The 10,201-nt window shown below is 32.5% G+C and overlaps 1 protein-coding gene across 1 annotated transcript in view; it reads right to left on the bottom strand.

The window, feature by feature from the left end:
• The window catches only part of LOC127730775 (uncharacterized), a 30,999-nt gene that overhangs the window by 19,863 nt on the left and 935 nt on the right, over window positions 1-10,201 (bottom strand). The gene's annotated exons all lie outside the window — the stretch shown is intronic.

Genomic DNA, 10,201 nt, shown 5'->3' with positions numbered 1-10,201 from the left:
GTGAATCATGTTCTTAGTAAGGGATTATCCTATTATTTGGGTCTATTTACAGTTCAAAACAATGAGTTTCTATAAATGAGTTACAACTGCCCCGAAGCACATTTATCAGATTGAAAGGATTTATCACAGAGTGATTGAAACTGACTAAAAGTTGAATTGTGAAACAAACAAAAATCTCAAAATAGGTTGAAGTTTACTGGTGCAGTAAAATTGGTACCGTGAATGTTATTATGAAAATATTAATAACTTCAAATTACTATAAGATTTGAATTTTTTGCACTGCTACTGCTACTAGCTAATTAATGCAACTGACTGAATAATCCTGACAAAGATTGAAAATTAACACGTGCACCAAGTTCATGAGACGGTTAAGAAAACATTGCCGTCTCGACCACAGACATCATAAATCTAGTAATAAAATGTGTATCGTCCACCTAAATAAATAATGGATTTTTGACAGAAGCCGAGTCGGACAGAACATGAAACACTAATATAAACATCAATTAAAAATTTCTAATTTATATAACATGTTTCAAACATAATAAAATACACATCAAGCGTATGATCTAAGTAAGTACCGACACAGCAGACCAAAGCCAATTAACTAATAAAACCTCAATGCGTTGACCTTAATAGACCAATTGATAAGAGAATTACTAGCGTGAACAATGATTAGAGATATATAGCTAAATATAAATAAACCTTGACCGCAGATAATTGATAGCTATTAACGACCACTCTTATAAGAACGATCACAGACACTATACCATAATTACAAAAGTAGTTATTGTTGATATAAAGCCTGTAAACGTCCAGCAGGAAGTATTTCAGATACCCAGTCTGATATTGTTGAAGTACTGAAAAAATATAAAACATGATAAAATAATTATTTTTATTATGCAAATATTTGGGCTTAAGGGCAACACGTTATGTTACAGAAAACTCCCTTGGCGTCATTGAATAAGAAGCGATGAATGTAAACTAACTGACGCCAACATTATACTTAACTATCCGAGCAGTGTGCGCGGCACACTGTGTGAATGCTTGAGGATATTTTTTCTCTAGTATCATGTAATTCACTCAGTTCTGTCATATTGTAAATCAAGAACAAAACAAATTACATGCTACCTGCAGTTGACACAAAGCACACAGTATGTACATAAAATGATAGTGTGTTCTCAGATAATTAAGGATAATGTGCCGCTAAAATACTGTGCCTGAGCTAGCCACATATCTTTAACAGAAATGCGTCACCATAGGGGTATTTGCATACACGTGTGTGTACGTCTACCAGTCTACTTGTCTCAGAGTACTTTAGCAAGCCGTTCCCGAGCGGTATAGCCTTACTTGATTTTCCACGTGGTACCGCATAAGAGTAAATCTTTGTGGGCATAGACCGACGTGAAATAGAGCTGTTGAGCAATCAAGATGAGACTATTCCTCGTTAAGGTACGTAGGCACCCTAACTACTCAGAAAATTTTGGGGAACGATATTATATTTGGCCAAAATAAAATATCATAGCCCAAAACGAAATATGTAACGTTATGTTGCCTGCCCAAGTTGCATATTGAGTAACCCCAAAATTTGAAGATGTTGTGCCTAATGAAGCCTTGTGTCTTGTTAAAATTAAAGTTGATCTAGAGAAAATTAATGTCAATATAAAAATCCTTAACCACAATATTGAGATCAACGTGAAAAGAAAAGACACAAGGCTAGAATGTAGGACATGTTACAAAGTCATAACCGATCGCGGATTTAATATCCGATTTAAATGTTCTACTGTAGCGTTTAAAACAATCTGATTTCCAAAGTCCCAGTGATTGTATCCTGCTGTTCTCAATACCTTTAGAACTAGCGCTAGTGGCCGCACCTGATCGAAAGGAATGTCCGCTATAATCCTTTTCACAATATCCTAATGCCATGAGTATTGTTTTAAGCTTGCTTATAAAATAGTTCCGGGAAACTGGGTTTCCGATATTTCTTCAACGAAAAACGAATCATTATGCTTTGCGTTTATAGGTTTCGTCTTACACTCAGCAGCTGGAATAGCAATTTATACGAAAAAGCGATGTCATCAATCCTGAACAATGAAATTAATACCCTGTCGGAAAATATCTGTCTTTGTAGCTTTTAAATTTATAGTTACTTCGCTTTCTGAAACGAAACATCTGAAATAGCAATTAATACGGACAAGCGATGCCATCAATCTTGAACAATGAAATTATAATGCTGCTAGCCACGCCTGATTGAAAGGAATGTCCGCTAAAATCGTTGTCTAATTGTGTTACTGGACAAAATATCTCTATGCAGTCTAAATGGACTTCGGTCGGACAATAAATACTATTCTTGTAGTTGATACAATGTATTTGAAAAAAATTACGTCGGTGAAATAGTAAGCTAACAATATGTCAAATGTAAATATAAACAGTGATGAAGATAATTTGTCAGCAAAAGTTCTAAATTGCAGTTTTTCACGCGATCGTATGTATTTAGGCCTCTTCAATAACTTCAGTTGATCATGATGTCAGTTCTTCACATAAATACGCTATAAGTATCACTTATCCAATCGGTTGAATGAACAACAGACAAAGAGCTTCTCCTCCATATTCCAAATATGAAATAAAGAAAAAACGAATGTAACTGTGTGCACAATATCTGGTATCATTTAACATACTAAACCTTACTAAGTAATAATCAACCAAATTACCAAAAAAAAAAACCAACTACTAGTAAGTAGTAAAATAATAGTTTCAATCAATCCAACTATTACTGTATCGTGACATCTGAACTTGTGATGAGTTAGATGTTTGCCCTATGTTGAAGTGTCAGTGTGACTTGAGATAAAGGACGGCAATAAAAGCATATTTTTATATTGTGTTATGAATTGATATATACCATATCCTTTTCTACTTGCTCATAGTATGTAATCGTTGTCGGGGACAAATGTATATTTATTAGGATAAAACGTTAAGTTGCATGACTTGTCTATCATTCATTGTGTCATGGAACCTTAATTTCGTTAATTTTCCTAATCTGTAATCAGATTTACGTAGGTAAATTGATAAGGTCGTCGTTGTTGAATACTTGAAGGTTAATTGTTTGATGAACTATAACAGACAGTCTTAATGACTGTTAGTTTAATGTACAAGTAGTTTTGTGGACTAGAGGTAAATGATATTTGATGGGTGTTACATGTAGAAAGTGTCGAAAACTTTCATGAAGTGAATATAATATATGACATGCGGGAGAGTCGAGTATGAATAGTTACAGCGAATGGACATGTATCTGCTTAACTATGTAAATTTGGTAAAGTGTATATATACATGTATGAACATACATTTGTAAAATTGTAAATGTGAAATTGCATTTTTAAACCAATGCATAGGAAGAACCCCGTGGCTTGCCCAATTGTACCGCGATTTTGCGGGCATCATCTAGTACCATATAATAAATGTGTTGTAGTCCGATGATTTTACTTCTTGTGAATCCGTAGCATAGTGTCAAGTAAGAGCCTCAATGCAGAACGTAGTCTTGTTGAGTGTTAACAATAATAATGTATCATGATCTATAAGAGTATAGTATAACGTTTACTAAATACAACCTGGTGTAACATCTCTGTAATCATAGTTCCATATGTACATGGTATACAAAATCTGAAGTCTATGTGCACGTGCTAAATCAGGTGATCACCATAAACATGTCAATGATAAAACAAATATTAAATAGAAAATTTCACACTCAAGATGAACCTATGCACTTGCGAACCTTGTGTTACACAACAATTCTTTAAAATAAAAGATATATATATATATGTATATATAAATAAATAGAAAGTAATTGTTTCTGTCTCTTGACTACACGCGTACGTTCTATGAATGTCGAAAATATATATACAACATCGTGAACTCAATTAGGCGCAATAAATTCTCTTCTGTAGATCTTATATCATGTGAATGTGTAGATAATTCAAATGAGCATGCTAAATTGCTGCTCGTCAGTTTCAAACTGCACGCATAATTTGTTGTATGACCAAAATATGAATTGAGATGACATGTCTATCGATTATTAATCATTTAAAAATATCTATTTTAACGATAGCTTTCAGAATCAATGAAAAATCTAGAAACTGAAATATACAATAAACTGACCTGTCTAGAAGATAAATTTGTACCAGATTCTCAAGACACGTCTAAAAATGTTGGTATACCAGTGCAATCTTATCTGTAAGCCAATATCCACTCCGAGTCATTAGCAGAAAATATCGGCATTGACAGAAACGCAAGCGTAAATAACAAACCAGTGAAAAATTCTGACGTACGTTTAGTGTTGTATACTAGATATACATAGTTGTTACCATTTGAAATTTAGCATCCATTTCTATATGAACAAATAATTGCGTAGCGTCTAATAGAACACATCACTATTAATCAGCCTACTCGTTTCCAAGTAAATGTAATCTCACAAATTGCAGAATAAAGCATTTATTCCCATCCGGATCCGTTTCGACACAATCTAAAGTGTCAAATATCGAGTATAATTCTAAATCTTCATACCTCTTGTTGAAAATGTTGCGGGTGTATAATATAAACACAATAAGTATACTGTCGTAATTCGTATAGTTATGTTGGCATTGTAAGAATAGTTATGAAATAACCGAAAAATTTGATTTGAATTTTTTGCACTGCTACTGCTACTAGCTAATTAATGCAACTGACTGAATAATCCTGACAAAGATTGAAAATTAACACGTGCACCAAGTTCATGAGACGGTTAAGAAAACATTGCCGTCTCGACCACAGACATCATAAATCTAGTAATAAAATGTGTATCGTCCACCTAAATAAATAATGGATTTTTGACAGAAGCCGAGTCGGACAGAACATGAAACACTAATATAAACATCAATTAAAAATTTCTAAACAATACCAAAGCAATGCAAAAAAAATAAAAAAAAATCTTTCAGATAAAAAATAACCTAAATCTTTAGCTTTCCAAAACTTTGATTACTTGATAAGCGGTTGGGGAGAATAGTTATTTCCAATACATGTATTCCGATAAAAGAAAACAGGAATTTAGTTTTGAACATATTAAAAACTTTTAAGGGCATTATTTTTGAACATTTCCCTGACATAAGGAAACAGTATTTGATTTAAAAAGCCGGACCAAATTATTGGCTGTGAAATAAAATTTAGTTGTAACTCAAATGTATTAATTGATTTAAACTGTAAATAAAAAAAGGATAATTCCTCACTAAAATATTACATGATTTACATTCATACTCACGATCAGGAAACATACAATTCCTACCTTTTCCTTCTACTGTTGTGTCACCTAATATCTATAACGCATTTGTTTTTTTTTTAAATATTTCCCAAATGATAAGAAAGTCCTCACATCACTAAAACTAATCCATAAATGACATGTCGAAAAAGGAAGTCATGCATCAATTATAAACATTGCACTGACAATGAAACTAATTCTTGAATAGATCAAATGAGCCTTGAGCACTTTACAATATTCTAAGTTTGTAAGAGAATGATAATCCCTTACTTCATGATAAGTACTCGCTAACGCTCGTACTTATTCATGAAGAAAGGGATTACAATTCTCTTACATATACGAAGTAAGGGATTATCATTCTCTTACAAACTTAGAATATTGTAAAGTGCTCAAGGCTCATTTGATCTATTCAAGAATTAGTTTCATTGTCAGTGCAATGTTTATAATTGATGCATGACTTCCTTCTTCGACATGTCATTTATGGATTAGTTTTAGTGGTGTGAGGACTTTCTTATCATTTGGGAAATATTTTTAAACAAAAATGTGTTATAGATATTAAATAATAGGATAATCCCTTACTTAGAACATGATTCACATTCATTCTTCACAATTAAGAGGCATCCAATCCTACAATTTCATTGGTCGAGAGTACTTTGCAATATTCTAATGCCTTTTTCAACATCATATCGTATAGCGACCAAAAATTGGACGGTGAAAAGCGCTCAGATCGATAAGTAGTGTTTATCAATATCACGTGCAGTTTTGTTTTCAACTCAAACCACATAATGTCTAGACTATCATGCTCCAAATCCACACTGCAGGCGCCGCTTTATTTTAATGTTACTTTGATAATACATAATAACTCCGCCTCCATCGGATGTTTTCAGATGAAGTTAAAATAGGATCAATATAATATATGGACAGTAATTTGCTTCTGGTGATTGCTTAAATCATGAAAAATATTTAATACTTTCCAGTATTAAACATGACTAATAGCTTTTGGTCGATGTTACATATATGTAATGACATTGTAACATTGTCTATATTTTTGCCTTTAGGTACTGGGCTTCGACAAAAGACATTATTTTCTTTTAATTTGAAGATCGGGTTTAACTATAAAAAGTTAAGACTGTTTTCATCTTTATTTATTTAGGCTATATTATAATCTAATTTATTTTCATTCACAAAGAATGTGTTTTAGACACCTATTTTATGTAGGAACCATTTTAATTTCAACTCGCTGGTTTGTAATAAGTACGTCCAAGACAGAGTTCTCGAAAAGTGGTGATCCGAAGGTTTTGAATACCAAAATTTTGCAAAGCATCGACATAAATAAAGGCAACAGTAGAATACCGCTGTTCGAAACTCATAAATCGATAGAGATAAAAACAAATCCGGGTTACAAACTAAAACTGAGGGAAACGCATCAAATATAAGAGGAGAACAACGACACAACAAAAACACAAGATTAAAATGTAACACACACAAAAACCAACTATAAATTTGGTATTTTGCAATAGAAATAATAGTGAGGAACGTCAGATTTTCTCCAAGAACCACTAGTGAAAAAAAGATTTTAAGAACTCTAACAAGATCCACAAGAACCACTAGTGAAAAAAAGATTTTAAGAACTCTAACAAGATCCACATGAATTTCATAATTGTTCATGTGACCTGCATATATATACAGGATGTCTTGAGAGTTGGATGATATAGCTGTACTTCATGTAACTCATTAGAAGTTTTCAACAACTGATCTAGCGACACATGTTTTCACATTTGAAAAAAAAATAAATGAATAGGTCAGTTTGATAACATTTGTAGTTTACATCTTAAAAAGCGACTTTGAAAATGTTTGAAATTGATCATGTTGTAATGTTGATGTTCCAAATATAGAAACTGGAAGACACGTCACAATGTATGTGTGCACAATCGAAACCTATGATCATACAAATGAATGTCGTATTAAAACACAAGACACGACGATAATAGCATACAATTTTGATCTAGTTCGGGCTTCCCCAAATGTGCTGGACTGTCTGACTAGTCTGCTAATTGTTGTATTGTAGACAAATATTTGCAACTCATCGGTCCAAATGTCCGGTAAATTAAAAATGTGTGATCATATATTTGGCAGCAAAAATGTATTAGGTTAAAACGATTAAATGTGTTTTACATTCTTAAGTATTATATCAAGGAACTGTTTCTTTATAAATTAAAAATTTATTATGAAGAAAACAGCAAAATCTTTGAAAACATTACGACTTTGTGTTTATATTAACATATTAACCATGTGCAAAATACTGGATACAGAGTATAAATCAAAACCGGTTTTGGGGAATAACAGTAATTTTCCAAATTTTACTGATAACAGATTTTCCTCCAAATTGTTAGACTGGTTTTTGGTCTGTCAGATGAAGCATTGCCATCTGTCTGACCAAATATGCAACAGTCCTTTAAATTTTATGAATTTTGGGAAGCCTACTTGTAAGGAGCAATAATTCGTTGTCTCTATATTTTATATTTAGCACCCTATTAATTCCTACTCTTCCTTTTCTTTAAATTTAGAGCTTTCATTTTTTTCTGGTTCATAATTCTCTTTTCCAAAATCCCTTCAAGACCCTCTCAGGCAAAATTGCCTAGCACGAATTTTGCAAATAATTTCCATTGTTCCAACAAAAAAGAGATCTATTTAGTTAATTTCTTTTCTCGCACTATCAACAAATAGTATACAATAAGATAGATTGCACATGATTTTGGAAGTTCCGACACGTGCGTTTGTTTACTAAAAGAATGTCACGTGATCATTTGATGATACTATATTATTTATTGATATTGTCTTTCAAAATTCTTTATAGAGCCACTCGTGTTACATGATATTAATAATAAAGATCATGACATGTTAAAGATATGTACACAGTTACACATAACATTTCATGATAAATATAGATCTTTAAAGAAAATCAGTTTTGAAAAAAAAAAACGCATGAAAAGGATGTGACCCAGATCATGAGATCTTTTCGGTTCGCATCTGAGACATAAAATAGTCCCAGGTTCACATGCACATTTCTGTTTGGATTTCTTTAAAAAAAAGTAGTATTATCCACTGCCAAATATCAAGACGGAACCAAAATACCATTTTGTAATAAATAATGCTCACCAAAATTACTGAAAAATATCTTCCCAAGAAAATTGTCAAAATATAAGATAGCGTCATAATTTATTTGGTGGGAATAGTCGACTTACCACCATCGCGTTACAAAAACAAAATTGTAGAAGAACTTCATTCAATCATATCCGCGAAAAAAAATTATAGAAATATACAAACATGGCATGAAATACATCTTTGTAAAATTTGTTATTCATACCCAATCAGTATTATACTTTACGTACAGATTAAATTGAGCGAATGAAAAAAATTGGCTTACTTCCGCCTGCGCAAAATCAATATTCTTTACTTCCGTTTGCGCTGATCTGAATTTATGATATATTTATATATAGGAGATAACTAGTATGCATAAGCATAAATTCCACAGAAAGTAAAAAAATGATCTTTTAAACCATAAATTTGCATCTCTGCCCCCGGCTACAGTATTTTTTGGGGAAAATCGTAAGAATAAGCAATGACCTTATCGAAACGAGGAAGTCGGGTACACCTTTGTATATTCAGGAGTGTTTGAGTTGGCTTAAAAAACGTATAAAGCAAAATATTTGATACATCATCTCGCTTCTGTTTTCATAATTTTTATATTTTCTAAGCTTATGTTGATATTATAAATAAAAAATCACAGTATAAAAAGATTAAATATACGGGTCAAGTGAAATATTTTGGGTCATAACAACAGAGTAGGTGCATTTGAAAAACAACAAACCAGCTTCTTGCTACTACAAATGAAAAAACTTGAGGTGTATTTCTGACTTGTCTTTTTAAATTTTTGTTCACTCATTTTTCAATTACAATTAAGACATACATCGGTACAAGGACATCATTTGTAAATATAAATCAACATGCAGACATCTTATACGTTTAGGTATTTCACATCCAATCTTTTATAATAATATTCTTTACAAAGCACAAAAATGTCGGCATTCACCTCAAAAGCTAACTAAACCTTTAAACAGACTTATTAAGAAGGGATATAGTTACGATACTGTTGTCAGGTCATTAAATATGGCATATTTTGGTATTAATATTGATTCACTCATAGGGTCTTTGCATCGGAAATAAACACATTTATTCTAAAACCAGTTATTGGCATGATACGGGTTATGTCTTCTCATATATTTTATGATAGTATGATACTAATCCGTGCTTGATTTTCATATGATGAAGACATAATTTTTCAATCAGTTTAATTGAGGTCTGGAGCTGGCATGTCAGTAACTACTAGTAGTCCATTGTTAAGTTATGTATCATTGTCATTTTGCTTAGTTTCTTTTGTTACCTATTCTGACATCGGACTCGGACTTCTTTATAACTGAATTTTACTGTGCGTATTGCTGTGTGTTTGTTTGTTTTTTCTACATTGGCTAGAGGTATAGGGGGAGGATTGAGATCTCACAAAACATGTTTAACCCCGCCGCATTTTGCGCTTGTCCTAAGTCAGTAGCCTCTGGCCTTTGTTAGTCTTGTATGATTTTTAATTTTAGTTCATTTATATGTTTTGAAGTTTAGTATGACGTCCATTATCACTGAACTAGCACACATTTTTGTTTAGGGGCCAGCTGAAGCACGCCTCCGGGTGCGGAATTTTCTCGCTGTGTTGAAGGCCCATTGGTGGACTTCGGCTGTTTTCTGCTCTTTGGTCGGGTTGTTGTCTCTTTGACACATTCCCCATTTCCATTCTCAATTTTAATTTTTTTATTGATTAAATGTACTAAAAAAATGAAAAATCTAACACACTTTTCACTAACACCCCCC

This window comes from Mytilus californianus, unplaced genomic scaffold, assembly GCF_021869535.1.
Source record: "Mytilus californianus isolate M0D057914Y unplaced genomic scaffold, xbMytCali1.0.p SCAF_2, whole genome shotgun sequence".
NCBI lineage: Eukaryota > Metazoa > Mollusca > Bivalvia > Mytilida > Mytilidae > Mytilus > Mytilus californianus.
The sequence above is the reverse complement of the archived record's forward strand: the minus strand, read 5'-3'. Positions and strand labels throughout refer to the sequence as shown.